We start from the raw sequence: 20505 nt of genomic DNA, 5'->3' as shown, positions 1-20505 counted from the left end.
CCTGCTCCGAGGGACCCATGCAAACTCTCCATTGGCCGGGCTTTGTTTGTTTCCGTGCTGTTAGTTCTGAACTGGTCATGTGGTCAGTGGAGTTCGCTCCCCCCCCACCCCCTTAAAGGGCCCAGATTATCACATTCCTCCCCCCTTAAGTCCTTTAATACACTATCCCAAAAAATATACACAAAAGTTACAATTGTTAACACGGGCAACCAAGGAAAGAGAGTCCATTAAAAAGTCAATCGGTCAGAGCTCTCCAGTCCTCCCAGACCTCTGAAGCCCAGGCACAGGCTCAACACTCATCCGGGTGACCAAGTGGTCCAGACTCGATGCCACCTCAGGCAGAACCACTTCAACAATGGGTCAACCAGCCTCACCGTTCTCGACAGACCCAGTTGGTTGAACAAAAGCGGGAGCCCGACTCCCCACGGTTGGACCAAGTTACAGGAGCACTAACGGTTCCTCCTGGACTTGTCGGCTTCATGTTGGGCATCCCCACTCCTCAGGTGGTGGACACGCCTCTTACTGTCTCCCTGTTAACATCGACCACATAAGACACCGGCCCCGACGGGGCCAAAAGCGTCCATCTAACCAAGGCGAACCCGCTGCGGAATTATGAACCAAAACCAGGTCTCCCACCCGGAACGACCTATCATCCCTCCGCTCTGACCACAAATTCGTCTGGGAGGCCTGATGTGCCTCCACCTCTCCACCAAATTTGGAAATACAAGGTCCAATCGGATTCTCAATCGATGGCCCATGAGCAGCTCAGCTGGTGTGACCCCCCATATTTGAGTGAGGGGTTGAGTTGTACAACAACAAAATATTAGCCAACCTCTGGTGAAGTGGTTCATCAGATTGCTTTCTTATAGCATCCTTGAAAGTTTGAACGGCCCTCTCGGCCAGACTGTTTGGGTGGTAGGGGGCTGTCCTTGTGTATCACATGCAATTTACTCTCACAAAATGCTGGAAATCACGCCAGTAAAGAGGGTGCCATTGGCCAAAATAATCGACTCTGGAAGCCCATGAATGAAAGACACCCGACGCAAAGTTCCCACCGTGGCTGCCGAGGTTCTGGTCCCCATCTCCTGGACCAACAGTCACTTCGAGTGGGCATCCACCAGCAAACAAGCATCTCACCCAAAATCGAGCCTGCATAATCCATGTGGACACAGGTCCGCAGGCAACCTGACCATTCCCAGGGGTGAGGTGTGGCAGAAAATGGCAAAGATTGCTGCATTTGGCAAAGGTGCACTGTTGTATGAATTGTTCTATGGCTTTGTTTATGCTGGCCACCAGACAGAACTGCTCCCCGAAATCTTCATCTTTCTCTTCCCTGGGTGGGTGTTATATAACTATTGAAGGAGGAGCCCCTTAGCCTGAGGCAAAATGGTCACCTGGGATTCCCAGAGTATCATACCCTAGAATCATAGAATTTACAGTGCAGAAAGAGGTCATTCAGCCCATCAAGTCTGCACCGGCCCTTACAAAGAGCACATTCCCCCCGTGTTTGCGTGGGTTTCACCCCCACAACCCAAAAGATGTGCAGGGTAGGTGGATTGGCCACGCTAAATTGTCCCTTAATTGGAAAAAATTAATTGGACACTCTAAATTTAAAAAAAAAGCAAAAAAAAAACAGTCACAGAACACTAGGCAACAGGGACGGCACGTCCCCGTCGGCATCGGGATTCTCCGTTCCGCAGCTGGCCAATGGGGTTTCCTATTGTGGGCCACCCCATGCCGCTGGGAAACGCACAGGCGTGGGTGCGCTGCTGCAAGGCGGAGGATCTCACCGGCAGAGGATCCCGCAGCAGGCCTTCACTCGTCAGCTCCCTGGTCCATATTCCCCATTGGCCGGGGTTTGCACTCTCCCGTTCAATTGGCCCCAAGCAGGTGCTGTAATCAGTGGAGCTCGCCCCCTTAAAGGGACCACATTTTCACAGCAGGGACACCACCACTTTCAGTCAGAGCATTTCCCCATTTCTGGAGCTGCCTGTGGCTCTGATATTGATGTGGGCAGTGGGTCGGGTCATTTCTGACATGGTCACTGCCATGTCCAATGCTAGAAAGTGTGCGTATGCCTGAAGCTTCCATTGATAAGATCGTTACATCAATGAGCATCACAAGTCTCAGTGAATTTCCTGTTCCAATAAGTGTTCATCTGCATAACCCTGCACTAGCTCCAATTAAAGGACCAATCATCCACTTAAAGGTAAGGTGATATCTGTCCACCAATCAGAGTCCATCAGTATTGAACAGCATCACTATTGGGAAGGTGATAGCTGCTACCCTTGTGACAAGCATGTAAGACCTTGTATCTCGCTGGATCCCATGTCACAGGTGAGTGCTGGCTGGATGATGATGTGGGGTTGGGGTCGAAGGGGAAAGGCAGGGTGAGTGACCCACCCCCTTCCCACCACTTCCTGATTCTGGGATCCTTGGTCAGACACTGAATGTCTTTCAATACAATCCCCCTTGAGGGTACACAAGCAACCCTGCAATCTGAGACCCCTCCCTGCCACTCACTTAATACATATGACAGCAAGATGAAGTCCTTAACTGGGCATTAATTGTGAGCCTTCCTGCCATGAGCACAGGTTGGCAATGTACAATGGATCCACCCTGCCACGCTCACCAGAGGGAAGGGCACAAGGTTCTGCCCAATGTTACTCTGGCAATGTTTGTGGACATGCTGTAATATATTTTGGAGGGGTTCTGGTGACAGGATGGATTTGGCAGACAGTGTTCTTCCATTCCAGAAGGTCAAGGGAGTTTTGTGACCTTTCCTTGAAAAGGCTACAACACATAGGAGGAGTGGAGATGCAATTTTGTTGGGTCTGTAATATGCCAGGGAGATGGAAGAGAGGCTGACGGCAGGGAAAGCTCTGTGAAAAGAGAGGAGATGGGAGGAGGGGAGTGATGTGCTATCTGAGTTGCTTTAACATCGACTGCAACTGGATGCAGTGAGACTAGAATCAGGCTTCCGACACAGGAGATGGTCCAACACTGTTTTATTGAACCTGCTTGTTGCTGTACATAATCTGCAGTGGGTTGACACTCTATTAATCTAAACTGATAACCTCAGACTGGCTTGACCAGACCAGCTGTCTGTCACATGGAGAAGGTGCTCATGGCCTTGTGCACTCTAACTATCTCTGTAGCTGTATCCAGTGAGAAGAGGCAGAGTCTTAATGCCTTGTGTGTTTTATAGTGGTAGTATCCTGACTGGTGATTGCTTGTTCTGTGTCGTGTGTGTTCATTGGTTAGCCTGTGTGTCAATCACTGCCTGTCTGCATCTCATTATATCCATGAATGGATATTATGACAGAGAGGAAAGGGGAGGAGGAGGGATGGGGGAAGTGGAGGAGTGGAGTGGAGTGGGAGGGAGTGGAGTGGGAGGGAGTGGAGTGGGAGTGGGAGGGGGTGGAGGGGGAGGAGTGGAGGGGGAGGAGTGGAGGGGGAGGAGTGGAGGGGGTGGGGGAGGAGTGGAGGGGGTGGGGGAGGAGTGGAGGGGGTGGGGGAGGAGTGGAGGGGGGTGAGGGAGGAGTGGAGGGGGGTGAGGGAGGAGTGGAGGGGGGTGAGGGAGGAGTGGAGGGGGGTGAGGGAGGAGTGGAGGGGGGTGAGGGAGGAGTGGAGGGGGGTGGGGGAGGAGTGGAGGGGGGTGAGGGAGGAGTGGAGGGGGTGGGGTGGGGGAGGAGTGGAGGGGGTGGGGTGAGGGAGGAGTGGAGGGGGTGGGGTGGGGAGGAGTGGAGGGGGTGGGGTGGGGGAGGAGTGGAGGGGGTGGGGGAGGAGTGGAGGGGGTGGGGGAGGGGGAGGAGTGGAGGGGGTGGGGTGGGGGAGGAGTGGAGGGGGTGGGGGAGGGGGTGGGGGAGGGGGTGGGGGAGGGGGTGGGGGAGGGGGTGGGGGAGGGGGTGGGGGGAGGGGTGGGGGAGGGGGTGGGGGAGGGGGTGGGGGGGGGAGGGGTGGGGGAGGGGGTGGGGGAGGGGTGGGGGAGGGGTGGGGGGAGGGGTGGGAGGGGGTGGGGGAGGGGGTGGGGGAGGGGTGGGGGAGGGGTGGGAGGGGGTGGGGGAGGGGTGGGGGAGGGTGGGAGGGGGTGGGGGAGGGGGTGGGGGAGGGGGTGGGGGAGGGGTGGGAGGGGGTGGGGGAGGGGGGGGAGGGGGGCGGGAGGAGGGGAGGGGGTGGGGGAGGAGTGGGAGGGGGTGGGGAGGAGTGGGAGGGGGTGGGGGAGGGTGGGGGAGGGTGGGAGGGGGGGGGGGAGGAGTGGGAGGGGGGGGGGGAGGGAGTGGGTGGGGGAGGAGTGGGGGGGGGGGGGGAGGAGTGGGAGGGGGTGGGGGAGGAGTGGGAGGGGGTGGGGGAGGAGTGGGAGGGGGTGGGGGAGGAGTGGGAGGGGGTGGGAGAGTGGAGTGGGAGGGGGTGGGGGAGGAGTGGAGTGGGAGGGGGTGGGGGAGGAGTGGAGTGGGAGGAGTGGAGTGGGAGGGGGTGGAGGAGGAGTGGAGTGGGAGGGGGTGGGGGGAGGAGTGGAGTGGGAGGGGGTGGGGGAGGAGTGGGAGGGGTGGGTGGGGAGGAGGGAGGTGGGAGGGGGTGGGGAGGAGTGGAGTGGGAGGGGGTGGGGGAGGAGTGGGAGGGGGTGGGGGAGGAGTGGAGTGGGAGGGGGGTGGGGGAGGAGTGGAAGTGGGAGGGGGTGGGGGAGGGAGTGGGAGGGGGTGGGGGAGGAGTGGGAGGGGGTGGGGGAGGAGTGGGGGGGGAGGGGGTGGGGAGGAGTGGCGGGGGTGGGGGAGGAGTGGAGGGGGTGGGGGAGGAGTGGCGGGGGTGGGGGAGGAGGGGGAGGGGGTGGGGGAGGAGGGGGAGGGGGGGGGGGAGGAGTGGAGGGGGTGGGGGAGGAGGGGGAGGGGGGTGGGGGAGGAGGGGGAGGGGGTGGGGGAGGGGAGGAGTGGGAGGGGGTGGGGAGATGGAGTGGGAGGGGGTGGGGGAGGAGTGGAGTGGGAGGGGGTGGGGGAGGAGTGGAGTGGGAGGGGGTGGGGGAGGAGTGGAGTGGGAGGGGGTGGGGGAGGAGTGGAGTGGGAGGGGGTGGGGGAGGAGTGGAGGGGGTGGGGGTGGGGGAGGAGTGGAGTTGGGAGGGGGTGGGGGTGGGGGAGGAGTGGAGTGGGAGGGGGGTGGGGGGTGGGGGAGGAGTGGAGTGGGAGGGGGTGGGGGAGGAGTGGAGTGGGAGGGGGTGTGGGGGAGGAGTGGAGTGGGAGGGGGTGGGGGGAGGAGTGGAGTGGGAGGGGGTGGGGGAGGGTGGGAGGGGAGGAGTGGGAGGGGGGTGTGGGGAGGAGTGGAGTGGGTGGGGGAGGGGAGGAGTGGGAGGGGTGGGGAGATGGAGTGGGAGGGGTTGGGGTGAGGAGTGGAGTGGGAGGGGGTGGGGGAGGAGTGGAGTGGGAGGGGGTGGGGGGAGGAGTGGAGTGGGAGGGGGTGGGGGTGGAGGGGAGTGGGAGGGGGTGGGGGAGGAGTGGGAGTGGGAGGGGGTGGGGAGGAGTGGGTGGGAGGGGGTGGGGGAGGAGTGGAGTGGGAGGGGGTGGGGGAGGAGTGGAGTGGGAGGGGGGGGGGGAGGAGTGGACGTGGGAGGGGGTTGGGGAGGAGGTGGAGTGGGAGGGGGGTGGGGGAGGAGTGGAGGGGAGGGGGGGAGGGGAGGAGGTGGGAGGGGGTGGGGGAGGAGGGAGTGGGAAGGGGTGGGTGGAGGGGAGGAGTGGGAGGGGGTGGGGAGATGGAGTGGGAGGGGGTGGGGAGGAGTGGAGTGGGAGGGGGGTGGGGGAGGAGTGGAGTGGGAGGAGGTGGGGGAGGAGGTGGAGTGGGAGGAGGTGGAGTGGGAGGAGTGGAGTGGGAGGAGTGGAGGAGGAGGAGTGGAGTGGGAGGGGGTGGGGGAGGAGTGGAGTGGGAGGGGGGTGGGGGAGGAGTGGAGTGGGAGGGGGGGAGGGGGAGGAGTGGGAGGGGGTGGGGGAGGAGTGGAGTGGGAGGGGGTGGGGGAGGAGTGGAGTGGGAGGGGTGGGGAGAGGAGTGGAGTGGAGGGGTGGGGGAGGGAGGGGGAGGGGGTGGGGGAGGAGGGGAGTGGGAGGGGGTGGGGGAGGAGTGGAGTGGGAGGGGGTGGGGGAGGAGTGGAGTGGGAGGGGGTGGGGGAGGAGTGGGAGTGGGGGGGTGGAGGAGGGAGTGGGAGGGGGTGGGGGAGGAGTGGAGTGGGAGGGGGTGGGGGAGGAGTGGGGTGGGGGAGGAGGAGTGGGGTGGGGGAGGAGGGGGGTGGGGGAGGAGTGGGGTGGGGGGAGGAGGGGGGTGGGGGAGGAGTGGATGGAGAGTGGGAGGGGGTGGGGGAGGAGGGGGCGGGGGGTGGGGGAGGAGTGGGAGTGGGGAGGGGGTGGGGGAGGAGTGGAGTGGGAGGGGGTGGAGGAGGAGTGGAGTGGGAGGGGGTGGGGGAGGAGTGAGAGTGGGAGGGGGTGGGGGAGGAGTGGAGTGGGAGGGGGGTGGGGGAGGAGTGGAGTGGGAGGGGGTGGGGGAGGAGTGGAGTGGGAGGGGGTGGGGGAGGAGTGGAGTGGGAGGGGGTGGGGGGGAAGGAGTGGAGTGGGAGGGGGTGGGGAGGAGGAGTGGAGTGGGAGGGGGTGGGGAGGAGTGGAGTGGGAGGGGGTTGGGGGAGGAGTGGAGTGGGAGGGGTGGGAGGAGTGGAGGGGAGGCGGGGGTGGGGGAGGAGTGGAGTGGGCGAGGGGGTGGGGAGGAGTGGAGTTGGAGGGGGTGGGGGAGGAGTGGAGTGGTGAGGGGGTGGGGGAGGAGTGGAGTGGAGGGGGTGGGGGAGGAGTGGAGTGGGAGGGGGTGGGGGAGGAGTGGAGTGGGAGGGGGTGGGGGAGGAGTGGAGTGGGAGGGGGTTGGGGGCAGGAGTGGAGTGGGAGGGGGTGGGGGAGGCAGTGGGAGGGGGTGGGGGGGGAGGAGTGGAGTGGGAGGGTGTGGGGGGGGAGTGGAGGGGGGTGGGGGAGAGTGGAGGGGAGGGGGTGGGGAGGAGTGAGTGGAGGTGGGGAGGAGTGGAGTGGGAGGGGTGGGGGAGGAGTGGGAGGGGGTGGGGGAGGAGTGGAGTGGGAGGGGGTGGGGGAGAGTGGGTGAGGATGTGGAGGGGTGGGGGAGGAGTGGAGTGGGAGGGGTGGGGGAGGAGTGGAGTGGGAGGGGGTGGGGGGAGGAGTGGAGTGGGAGGGGGTGGGGGAGGAGTGGAGTGGGAGGGGGTGGGGGAGGAGTGGAGTGGGAGGGGTGGGGGAGGGAGGGAGTGGGAGGGGGAGGGGGAGGAGTGGAGTGGGAGGGGGTGGGGGAGGAGTGGAGTGGGAGGGGGTGGGGGAGGAGTGGAGGGGGTGGGGGAGGAGTGGAGTGGAGGGGGTGGGGAGGAGTGGAGGGGGAGGGGGGTGGGGGAGGGTGGAGTGGGGGGGGGGGGGGGAGGAGTGGAGTGGGGGAGGGGGTGGGGGAGGGGTGGGGGAGGAGTGGAGGGGGAGGGGGTGGGGGAGGAGTGGAGTGGGAGGGGGTGGGGGGGGAGGAGGGAGTGGGAGGGGGTGGGGGAGGAGTGGAGTGGGAGGGGGTGGAGGAGTGGGAGGGGGTGGAGGAGTGGGCGTGGGAGGGGGTGGAGGAGTGGGCGTGGGAGGGGGTGGAGGAGGAGTGGAGTGGGCGTGGGAGGGGGTGGAGGAGGAGTGGAGTGGGCGTGGGAGGGGGTTGGAGGAGGAGTGGAGTGGGCGTGGGAGGGGGTGGAGGAGGAGTGGAGTGGGCGTGGGAGGGGGTGGAGGAGGAGTGGAGTGGGCGTGGGAGGGGGTGGAGGAGGAGTGGAGTGGGCGTGGGAGGGGGGGGGAGGAGGAGTGGAGGTGGAGTGGAGTGGGGGGGGGAGGGGGTGGAGGAGGAGTGGAGTGGGCGTGGGGGGGGGGTGGAGAGTGGAGTGGAGTGGGCGTGGGAGGGGTGGAGGTGGAGTGGAGTGGGCGTGGGAGGGGGTGGAGGAGGAGTGGAGGTGTGGGCGTGGGAGGGGGGTGGAGGAGGAGTGGAGTGGGCGTGGGAGGGGGTGGAGGAGGAGTGGAGTGGGCGTGGGAGGGGGTGGAGGAGGAGTGGAGTGGGCGTGGGAGGGGGTGGAGGAGGAGTGGAGTGGGCGTGGGAGGGGGTGGAGGAGGAGTGGAGTGGGCGTGGGAGGGGGTGGAGGAGGAGTGGAGGTGGAGTGGAGTGGGCGTGGGAGGGGGTGGAGGAGGAGTGGAGTGGGCGTGGGAGGGGGTAGGAGGAGGAGTGGAGTGGGCGTGGGAGGGGGTGGAGGAGGAGTGGAGTGGGCGTGGGAGGGGGTGGAGGAGGAGTGGAGTGGGGCGTGGGAGGGGGTGGAGGAGGAGTGGAGTGGGCGTGGGAGGGGGTGGAGGAGGAGTGGAGTGGGCGTGGGAGGGGGTGGAGGAGGAGTGGAGTGGGAGGGGGTGGAGGAGGAGTGGAGTGGGCGTGGGAGGGGGTGGAGGAGGAGTGGAGTGGGAGTGGGAGGGGGTGGAGGAGGAGTGGAGTGGGAGGGGGTGGAGGAGGAGTGGGTGGAGGAGGAGTGGAGTGGGAGGGGTGGAGGAGGAGTGGAGTGGGAGGGGGTGGAGGAGGAGTGGAGTGGGAGGGGGTGGAGGAGGAGTGGAGTGGGAGGGGGTGGAGGAGGAGTGGAGTGGGAGGGGGTGGAGGAGGAGTGGAGTGGGAGGGGGTGGAGGAGGAGTGGAGTGGGAGGGGGTGGAGGAGGAGTGGAGTGGGAGGGGGTGGAGGAGGAGTGGAGTGGGAGGGGGTGGAGGAGGAGTGGAGTGGGAGGGGGTGGAGGAGGAGTGGAAGAGGGGAGGAGAGGAGGAGGAGTGGAGTGGGAGGGGGTGGAGGAGGAGTGGAGTGGGAGGGGGTGGAGGAGGAGTGGAAGAGGGGAGGAGAGGAGGAGGAGTGGAGGGGGAAGAGGTGAAGAAGAGGAGGAAGGGACCGGGGAGGAGGTGGAGAAGAGGAGGAGGAGGAGTGGAGCGGGTGAGATGGCAAAGAGGAGGAAGGGAACGGGGAGGAGGTGGAGAAGAGGAGGAGGAGGAGGAGGAGTGGAGCGGGTGAGATGGCGAAGAGGAGGAAGAGTGGAGTGGGAGGAGGTGCAGAAGTGGAGGAGGAGGATGGTTCTCTATGGAAGGCCTCCCTGAGCATTTTGCCTCCCTCCACCACTTTGTGATCCCTGTGCCCACAAACTGGCTGCAATTAATTTTTTATCCCAAAGAGAATTTGAAATAAGATCTCCTTCTATTCCATTAATTGAAGTATTGGCATTAGTGCAGCGACCATCTGTTGACTGTCTATCTCTTTAATAATAATATATTATCTGTTTAATGGTCCTTCATTATGTTACTTGTTGAGTTCTGCCAGCTGTAATTTAACAGCCATTTTCAAATATACTTCAGACAGAGAATACACACTTCAAAATTATGTTCATTTGTGACTGAGAGCTTCATGTCTTTTCTCATCCAATTACGATGTAATCAGCAGTTTTTACCACAATTTTATCAAAGACTTTGCCTAATTGCAAGACTCTCCTCGGGACTGTTCCATTTTGAAGGTACAATTGAACTCTGTGAATGTAATTCCAGCAAATGTACATTTTTCTTGTTTTAGCAAGCGAGCAGTGGTCTGATTTGCACCGTTAAATGTTGATCTGGTTAGCAATGTACTTTTATTGCTCGAGGGCCATCACATGTAACTCGAATTACATCTCAACTGTTTACAATCAACTGTTTACAATCTGTATAAATGAGCTGCAAGCTGGGACAGAGTGCAACATAGCAAAATTTGCGGATGATCCTAAAATAGGTGGGAAAGCAGGCAGTGAAGAGGAGATAAAGATTTGCAGACGGATCTAGATAGGTCAGGAAAATGACCCAAAAACTGACAGATGGAGGCTGGACGTTCCATTTGGGAGACTGCTTTCCTGCCAGAGCTTAATTCCACCAGTTTTACGATTCCCTTGCAGTCGTAAAGTGGGATGGAATTCAGTGTTCCACGCCATGCAAATATACGCATGGCGTGGAATACGAGTGATTCCCAGGGGATCCCACTATTGGGCCACCATCTTGAGCGGGCCGTCCGATAACTAGGTGCTGCAGTCGGCACTCCCTCCACCCCACCACACCACAAATCGGTCGGGCCCCCGCAAATCGACCCCAACCCCTGCACTGCAAATCGACCCCCTCCCCCCACCACCTCTCACCCCCAGCATGACAGCCCCCACCCCCGATTGCCAGGGTGCCCCCCCTACAACCCATGTACGGGGGTGACCCCACCCGACCACACAGACCGCCCCCCCCCCCCCCCCACACACACACAGACCTCCCCCTCCCCCCAGAGAAGGGACCCCTGTCTGGAAGCAAGAGAGCAGTCCAGGCAGGGACACTAGGATGCATTATAGCTGGGAAAAATGTACCTTGCAGCTCCACGTGTCCATTCCTGGAAGGAGTGCAGCTGTGGCTGTGTCTGGTTCCCACAGATCGACTATGCACGCCATTCATAGCTTATTAGTAGTGGTCTGTGCTTGACAGCTCGTGAAAACCATCGCAACTTTGATCTATTCATATCCGAGGCAGCACAGTGGCGCAGTGGTTAGCATTGGTGCCTCACGGCGTCGAGGTCCCAGGTTCAATCCCGGCTCTGGGTCACAGTCCGTGTGGATTTTGCACATTCTCCCCCTGTTGGCGTGGGTTTCACCCCCTGTAGCCAATTTAATGGAATACTATCCCATCAGCGTCAGCAATAATGTTGCACTTTAGAGTCGTCAATATGATACTGAGGCTCCTTTTATGATATGATGTTATGTCCCAACAGTGTCACCAATACTGTGGCTGTTTCTCTTACTGAACCAAAAGGCTTTCCCGTCGGTCAAATGACCACACAACCAGTTAGTCGATTCAAGTTCAAAGATGGTTTATTTACATTCAAGGGTTACTTTGACATGCAAACACAATATACTACAAGTTAAACTTACACCTATCAGCTACAATAACCTATACTTAACTTCAGGGCTACCGGCTCTGTGCAGATGGATAAGGCCTTTATCTGGATCTCATGTGGCTGGTTTGAAGAAGTGGCTCCATCTCTGCTGGGCTCATCCGTCAGGGAGCGATCATTGGCCTTGAACTTGGCTGTCTGGTCGCTGTGCTGCAGTTGGGCTGGCACAGGTTAGATTCCGAGGAGGCTGGCACAGGCCGGGTCCAAAAGAGGCTGAACACATGGCTGTGTCCCCTTTTATCCCTCTGGGTTTCACTCTCTTAGGGGCGATCCTTAACCTTGGACCCAATAGTTCGACAGGGCTCTGATCACTGCCTTCGATTTCAGCCAATAAAGGGGCAGGTGCCTTGGTGGCTGGGCGGGTCCTTAGCAGTCATTGACCTTGGCAGTTGGGCTCTCTGAGTAAAGGGCGTGGCGCTGATTAGTCTGTGTCTGTACCGGTTTCTTGATTGGAGTCCTATTGTTCTGGGGAACGGGCCATTAAAATGCAAATGAGCGGGGGTTTCGATCAGGTCCAGCGACCTGCATTTCAAATACACAGAAGCTCTGTATCTGTCTGAGTCCTGGGTTGGCCATAATTCCCATGGTCCTTTGCAGGTGGCCATCTCAGATGGCTACACCCCACAACCCAAAGATGTGCAGATTAGGTGGATTGGCCACGCTAAATTGCCCCTTAATTGAAAAAAAACTGAATTGGATACTCTAAATTTAAAAAAAAAATCTATTCCTATCCTTTCATGCTTCAAGTTTGGTGTCATATGCACAATTTGAAATTGTGCCCTTTGCACCCAAGTACATCAGTCATGACTGAATGGTGGAGTAGACTCGATGGGCTGAGTGGCCTAATTCTGCTCCTATGTCTTCTGGTATAGATTATTAATAAATCTGAGGAAAATCAAGACTCCTGACCTTTATGGAACTGTATTATATGCCTTCCTCCAGGCTAAAAAACAACTGCTCACCACTACTCTGTTTGCTGTCCCTCAGCCAACTTTGTCCCCATGCTACCATTAACCCCTTTATTCCATGGACATCAACTTTACTGACAAACTGTTACCTGGCACTTTCTCAAATGCCTTTTCTAAGTCCATGTGAACCACATCAACTGCATCACCCTCATCAACCATCTCTGTTACCTCAGCAAAAAGTTCCAGTCAGTTGTTAAACACAATGTTCATAAATCCATGCTCATTTTCCTTCATTAATGCATACTTCTTCATGCCACTGCAATATTTATGCTTCAAAAAGTGCCATTTCTGTTTTTAAACAAAATGTGTAAGATAGAACAACCTTCAAATGAAGTTCAAAAATAAAGAGTTTTATTAATTCGGGGTAACAAATAGCGATGCAGTATTAATTTGTTGATCAGAAGAAAAGCCAGATTTAGCAGAAGATGATGGCCGGGATTTTCCAAAATCCTGGCCAAATGTTGATGCCGGCTCTTCCCATACTGTTCCCAAAACCAGAGCGAGCGACGCCAGCGTCAACGGGCCTCCAGGCCCAGGCATTCACCCCTTCCTAGGGGGCTAGAACGGCGCCGGAGTGCTGTCCACTGCTCCCGTGCCAAAAGCCAGCGCGCCATGGCTGGTGCCGGCCCGCGGGCAACACGGCGGAGCCCTACAGGGGCCCGATGCGGAGGAACATAGGCCTTCCCCCGAAATGAGCATGCCCGCCGACCAGTTGCTCCCGATTGCGGGCCTGGCCACCATGGAGGGCCTGGCCACCATGGATGGAGGCCCCCCCCCCCCCCCCCCCGGAGTCAGCCCCCGCAGCCAGCCCCTCCCCCCCCCCCGGAGTCAGCCCCCGCAGCCAGCCCCCCCCCCCCCCCCCCCCCCCGGAGTCAGCCCCCGCAGCCAGAACGGTGAGGTCCAGCCGGGTAGGACCATACGTAAATGACACCGGCGGGCACTCAGCCCGTCGAGCGCGGAGAATCACCGGAGTGGACAGTGCGGCGACTGCGCCGGCGCGATTGGCGCCAATTCTCCCGCAACCGGAGAATCGTCGGCCCGTGTCGGAGCGGCTTAGCGGGATTCGCGCATCCCCGCCGATTCTCCGACCCAGCGCGGGATCGGAGATCCCAGCCAATCAGTGCGAACTAACCAAATTGCAACAGATCCCAGGTCCTCAGTTGATCAGGCGAGCTGCATATTAGAATGAGACTAGCTGTCACACTTGAATATGCAGATTTGCCAAATACTGTTCCCACTACAATAAACGGGATTCAGATCGTGACATCCCGCAAAATCCCGTTAGCGAGCCAGGTAGATCCAGTTCAGGCGCAACATGGCCGGTAGATTTTGGTGGGAAAAAGTTGAGAGGGCCAACAAGAAAGAGATTAAGTCATTTTAACAATTGTTTGACCTACTCTAAGAATTAACTTCTATCCGTTTCTTTTATAAAAGATTCACCAGAATAATCTGATGGACACAGAATTTAGCAAGAGTTGAAGGCATGTACTGAAATGATCAATGGTGACACAAAAATGAATCACGAGATTCTGAAGTCATCACTATTTTAAGGAAGAGGCTTAAAGTTGGACACAAGATCTTTCATACAATGCTACATCTATTAACCATGCTTAGATTACTTTTGATCTAACTCCAGATATGATAATATCGTAACAATTTGAATAGAACAACAGCCTATACAATAAAGCATAATTCTGTGAATTCAAAAGAAAGTAATTGAAAGAAGCATTGGATTAAGTTGAAATGTATTCTAGTCTGCAGAATTCATTCAAACAGCAGGCAAACATCCTGGGTGTCGGTACAATGCCTTTAATTCACGTGTTTTTCTGAACCTTTCTGTATTCTTTATATTCAGTGGGAGTTAGTTTAATATGTGTAGAAGTTACTGAGAATAATAAAACATTGTTTCCATGGTATGTTTATGAAATTGGGATGATAATATTTTAATTCTAAGAGGGAATTAGTTGGAGGAGGTCAGATATTAGCTTTTGGAATCTTTGTTCTGCTGTGAATGTTCTTCATGGTTTGGTCCATCACAATCCAACCCCCGGTCGTGTGGTAAAAGTTTGCATGAAAGTGTATTCATTGTAGTCACAAAATGGCCGATGTGATCAACATAGAATCCCTACAATACAGAAGGAGGCCATGCAACACAGCGAGCTGTACCAACCCTAGGGCGCCTAGGGCCACTCCCCCACCCGATGCCTGTAACCCCATAACCCCACCTAACCATCGCACATTTGGACACTAAGTGGGAATTTAGCATGTTCAATCCACCTAACCTGGGCACCTTTGAACTGTGGGAGAAACCAGAGCACCTGGAGGAAACCCACGCAGAAATGGGGAGAATGTGCAAACTCTGCAGACTGTCATCCAATGCCAGAATCGCACCCTGTTTTCTGGTGCTGTGCGGCAGCAGTGCTAACCACTGGGCCACCGTGCCACCACAATATATTACACTGGTGCAGTAAGGGACCTTCTGATATGTCTTTTTTTATAAATTGAGAGTATCCAATTTTTTTTTCCAATTAAGGGGCAATTTAGCATGGCCAATCCACCTAATCTGCACATCTTTGGGTTGTGGGGGCGAGACCCACGCAGAAACGGGGAGTATGTGCAAACTCCACACAGACAGTGCTGTTATGTCTTATCATTGAGTTGAAGAGTCAGGAGCAGAACTCTGAACTAGCCTATATCTGGTCTGGAGTGCTGGATATAAACACTTGGTGCCCAACACACTCCCTCAACAACAAATCACATTTACATAGTGTCTTTAATGCAGTAAAACATCCCAATGAGCTTCACAGGAGCGATAATCAACAAGAATTCCGTGTGGCGTTTGCACATTCTCCCCGTGTCTGCGTGGGTTTCACCCCCACAACCCAAAGATGCACAGGTTAGCTGTATTGGCCACACTAAATTACCCCTTAATTGGAAAAAAATAATTGGGTACTCGAAATTTATTTTGAAAAAAACAAGATTTGCCACCAAGTCATATACAGAGACATTATGAGGAATATTATAAGGGAAACACGTTGGCGGGGGTGCACTGACGACACGAAAAGTGAATCGCAATGACAAGAGAGTTCCGGCCAGTGGAGGAACACTGATACATTTCTAAGCCAAGGTGGTGAGTGACTTGGAGGGGAACCTCCAGGTGGTGGGGTTCCCAGATATCTGCTGCTCTTGTCCATCTAGACTGAAGTGGTCGTGGGTTTGGAAGGTGCTGTCTGAGTAACGTTGGTGAATTCCTGCAGTGCATCTTGTAGATGATAAATATGGCTGCCACTGTTCATCAGTGGTGAAGGGAGTGAATGTTTGCAGAAGGGGTGTCAATCAAGCGGGCTGTTTTGTCCTTGATGGTGTTGTGCTTCTTGAGTGTTGTTGGTGCTGTATTCATCCAGGAAAGTGGAGAGTATTCCATCACACTCCTGACTCGTTCCTTGTAGATGGTGGACAGGATTTGGGGGGTCAGGAGCTGAGTTAATCTCCATAGTATTCTTAGCATCTGACCTGCTATTTTTTTTATTTGTTCATGGGATGTGGGCACTGCTGGCTAGGGGCAACATTTATTGTTCATCCCAGTGGGCATTTAAGAAACAACCACATTTCTGTGGATATGGAGTAACATGTAGACCAGACTGTGTAAGGATGACAGAATTTGTGCCCAAAAGTACATCAATGAATCAAAAGAACAATACAGCACAGGAACAGGCCTTTCGGCCCTCCAAGACTGCACCGAACACGTGTTCTATCTAGACCAACCGCCTGTATCCTTCTTTAAGGGGAATACCAAGGCATTTTATATGTATATTAGGAACAAGAGGGTAGCTGGAGAAAGAGTTGGGCCACTCGAGGACAAAGGAGGGCAATTATGTGCAGAACCAGAGGAAGTAGGTTAGTATTTTGCATCGGTATTCACAAAGGAGACACGTTGATTGGTGGTGTCTCAGAAGGATGTGCATGTAGCCAGATAAGTCTTAAAGGTCGCTAACATAACAGCCTCATCCACCTCACTTTTCGTTGCATTCCAGGCCACCACCCCACTCTGTAAAAAAAAAAAAAAAAACTTCCTCTGCACATCTCCACTGAACCTATTCCCCCCTCACCTTGAACTTGTGCCCCCTTGTAATTTTATATTCCACCCTGGATAAAAGCCTCCAACTGTTCACCCTATCTACACCTCTAATAATTTTAGAAACTTTTGTCAGGTCGCCCCTCAGCCTCCATCTCTCTAGGGAGAACAATCCCAGTTTATTCAATCTCCCCTCACAGCTAATACCCTCCATACCAGGCAACATCCTGGTAAACCTTTTCTGTACTCTCTCCAAAGCCTCCACATCCTTCTGGTAATGTGGTGACCAGAATCGGACACAGTATTCCCAATGTGGCCTCACCAACATTCTGTATAACTATAAGATAATTATCGAGCTTTAATACTCGATAACCCATCCTATGAAGGCCAAGATGCCATGTGCTTTCTTTACCACCATTTCAATCTGTGCTGCCACTTTTGAGGATCTGTGGACCAGCACACCCAAATCTTTCTGTGTCTCAATGCCTCTGATGGCCTACCATTTATTTTTTGGCTCCCACCTGAATTGGATCTACCAAAATGTATCACCTCGCATTTGTCCTGGTTAAATTTCATCTGCCATTTCTCTGCCCAATTTTGCAGCCTATCTATATCCTGTTGTATTCTCTCACAATCTTCATCACTGTCCGCAACTCTTAGTATCATCTGTAAACTTGCTAATTAGACACGCTACATTTTCTTCCAAGTTATTTATAATATATTACAAAGAGCAGAGGCCCCAGTACTGATCCCTGCGGAACACTACTAGGTACAGATCTTCATTCGGAAAAACAGTCTTCCACTGCTACCCTCTGTCTTCTTGGCCAAGCCAGTTCTGAATCCATCCAGCTAGTTCACCCCTGACCCTATGTGATTTAATCTTTTGCACAAGCCTGTCGTGAAGGAAGTTATCAAATGCTTTACTAAACTCCATGTAGACAACATCCACAGCCCTTCCCCCGTCAATCATTTTTGTCACCTCCTGGAGGGACACTGACAGTCAGGGACCTATTCAGGATCGCAACATTGGACGAACTGACAGAGAAATTTTGGCTAGCCAGGGGGAACGAGCTACGGTATCTGCAGCTCAAAAACTTCTTATGAAAGGAGACAAGGACGTACCCACAACCGCCACGACAGACACTACTGGAAGACCTACTGGACGCAAGAATCCTAGATAAAGGGAACTGTAGCGACATGTATGACCGACTGGTAGAAAGGGCCGACACCGTACTGGACGCAACAAGAAAGAAATGGGAGGATGACCTGGGGATTGAGATAGGGTGGGGACTCTGGAGCGAAGCACTGCATAGGGTCAACTCCACCTCCACGTGCGCAAGGCTCAGCCTGACGCAACTAAAAGTGATACATAGAGCCCACTTAACAAGAAACAGTATGAGTAGGTTCTTCCCAGAGGTGGAGGACAGATGTGAACGGTGCCAAAGAGGCCCGGCCAACCACGCCCACATGTTCTGGTCTTGCCCCAGACTTGTGGAGTACTGGACAGCCTTCTTCGAGGCTATGTCCAAAGTGGTGGGGGTGAGGGTGGAGCCATGCCCGATAGTGGCGGTCTTCGGGGTTTCAGACCAGCCAGATCTATTCCTGGGGAGGAGGGCGGACGCCCTTGCCTTTGCCTCCCTGATCACCCGCCGTAAAATCCTGTTTGGCTGGCGGTCAGCAGCACCACCCAGAGCTGCAGACTGGCTGTCCGACCTGTGGGAATCTCTCCAAATGGAGAAAATCAAATTCGCCAACCGAGGGTCAGACGACGGCTTCCACAGAACGTGGGAGCCATTCATGCAATTGTTCCGGGACCTGTTTGTGGCCAACGAACAAGAGGAAGAATAGCCGGGTGGCCAAGAATCAGGGGAAAATAGACGGGAATCGGGGGAAGGTAGCCGGGGGGGGGGGGGGGGGGGGGGGGGCTACGGGTTCGTTATGGGGGTTTGTTCTCATGGTTTTATGCTTATTTCTTTTTCTTGTTAATTTATTGTTTTTGTATTGGAGGGGAGGGGTTACTATTTTTCTCTGTTGTGATAAAATTTGTTGTTGAAAACTTGAATAAAAATTATTCCAAAAAAAAGGGAAGGACAAAGCCGCAAGCGGCAGCCTGATGGCAAGCTAAGGCCCAAAACCAAATTGTAAACAAATGCCTACAAACATGTGCCTCGGCCATACTGGGGAATGTAAAATATGTATGCCGGTTAAAGGGGGTTAAAGTTGTTATTATGAAGATGCTTGCCTGTAAATATACATGTTAATTTTTGCGTGTTTTTTTCTAATAATTTGTAATTTGTTGGATATAAAATATGAAAACTCAATAAAAAACATTTCCAAAAAAAAAAAATTTTTTGTCACCTCCTCAAAAAAACTCAATTAAATTAGTGAGACATGACCTCCCTCATACAAAACCATGCTGTCTATCGCTAATAAGAGCATTCACTTCCAAATGTGGATAGATCCTATCTCTGAGAACCTTTTCCAACAATTTCACTATCACCGACGTCACGCTCACTGGCCTGTAATTACCCAGGTTATTCTTGCAACCCTATTTAAATAATGGTACAACATTGGCTATCTTCCAATCCTCTGGGATCTCACCTGTGGCCAACGAGGACACAAAGATTTCTGTTAGAGGCCCAGCGATTTCATCTCTTGTCTCCCTCAGAATCTGGGATAGATGCCATCTGGCCCTTGGGATTTGTCTACCGTAATGCTTTTTAACACACCTCACACTTCCTCCCTCGTAATAACGACCTGTTCTAAAGTGTTTGAACATCCTTCTGAGTCACCACCAATCAACGTGTCTCCTTTGTGAATACCGCTGCAAAATACTAACCTACTTCCTTTGGTTCTGCACATAATTGCCCTCCTTTGTCCTTGAGTGGCCCAACTCTTTCTCTAGCTACCCTCTTGTTTCTAATTTACAAATAAAATGCCTTGGTATTCCCCTTAATCCTATCTGCCAAGGATATTTCCTGACCCTTTTTGCCCTCCTAACTCCCTGCTTGAGCTCTTTTCTACTTTCCTTGTATTCTTCAAGTGCTTCATCTATTTTTAGTTACCCGTACCTCACCGATGCATCTTTTTTCTTTTTTCTTTTTGACTTGATGTATGCATCTTTTTGAATCAGATGGGCTTTTACAACAACCAACAATGATTGGTGATAATTTTTAATCCCAAATATTTTACAACATTTAATTCAAATTTCACCATCTGCCATGGTGGAATTCAAACTTGGGTTCCCCAGAGCATTACCCTGGGTCTCTGGATTACTAGTCCAGTGACAATACCACTACACTACTACACCCCATGAAGACACAGTATTAATATGTCTAGTCCAGTTCATTTTCTGGGCAATGGTAACTCCCAGGTTGATTAGTGAGGGAATTCAGTGATGGTAATGCCTTTGAATACCAAGGGGCAATGGTTGTCTCTTATTAGAGATGGACATTGTCTGGCACTTGTATGGCGTGACGTTACTTGTTACAGAGGATTGGGTGGCACGGTGGCATAGTGTTTAGTACTGTTGCTTCACAGCTCTCAGGTCTCAGGTTCGATCCCCGGTTTGGGTCACTATCTTTGTGGAGTCTGCACGTTCTCCCCATGTCTGCGTGGGTTTCCCCTGGGTGCTCCGCTTTCCTTCCACAAGTCCCGAAAGACGTGCTGTCAGGTAATTTAGACTAGACATTCTGAATTCCCCCCCTGTATATCCGAACAGGCGCCGGAATGTGGTGACGAAGGACTTTTCACAGTAACTTCATTGCAGTGTTAATGTAAGCGTGCTTGTGACACTAATAAAGATTATTATATTGTCCAGGACTTGCTCCATTTGCACATAGACTGCTTCAGTGTCTGAAGAGTCAGGAATGGTGCTGAACATTCTGCAATAATGAGTGAACATCCCCACATCTGACCTTATGTTGCAAGGAAGACCATTGACTAAGCAGCTGAAGATATTTGGTCCTAGGATACTACCCTGAGAAACTACTGCAGTGATGTCCCAGGACTGTGAGGACTGACCTCCAAAAACCACAACCATCTTCCTTTGTGCCAGGTATGATTGCAACCAGCAGAGACTATTCCAATGATTCCCATTGACTCCAGTTTACCTGGGGATCCTTGATGGTTAGGAGTGGGGTTGTTTGTGGATGACTACACAATGTTCAGCACCATTCACAACTCCTCAGATAATGAAGCAAACCATTTCCATATGCAGCAAGGCCTGGACTATATCCAGGCTTGGGATGACAAATGTCAAGTTATATTCGCGTCACTCAAGTGGCAGGCAATGACCATCTCCTACAAGGGAGGATCTAACCACCGCTCTTGACATTTAAAGGCATTGCCATCACTGAATCCCTATAATCAATACCCTGGTGGTTACCATTGATCAGACACTGAACTGGACTAGCCATATTAATACTGTGGCTACCAGGGCATGTCAAAGGCTTG

Source organism: Scyliorhinus canicula, chromosome 1, assembly GCF_902713615.1.
Source record: "Scyliorhinus canicula chromosome 1, sScyCan1.1, whole genome shotgun sequence".
Classification (NCBI taxonomy): Eukaryota; Metazoa; Chordata; class Chondrichthyes; order Carcharhiniformes; family Scyliorhinidae; genus Scyliorhinus; species Scyliorhinus canicula.
This window is presented reverse-complemented; position numbering follows the sequence as displayed.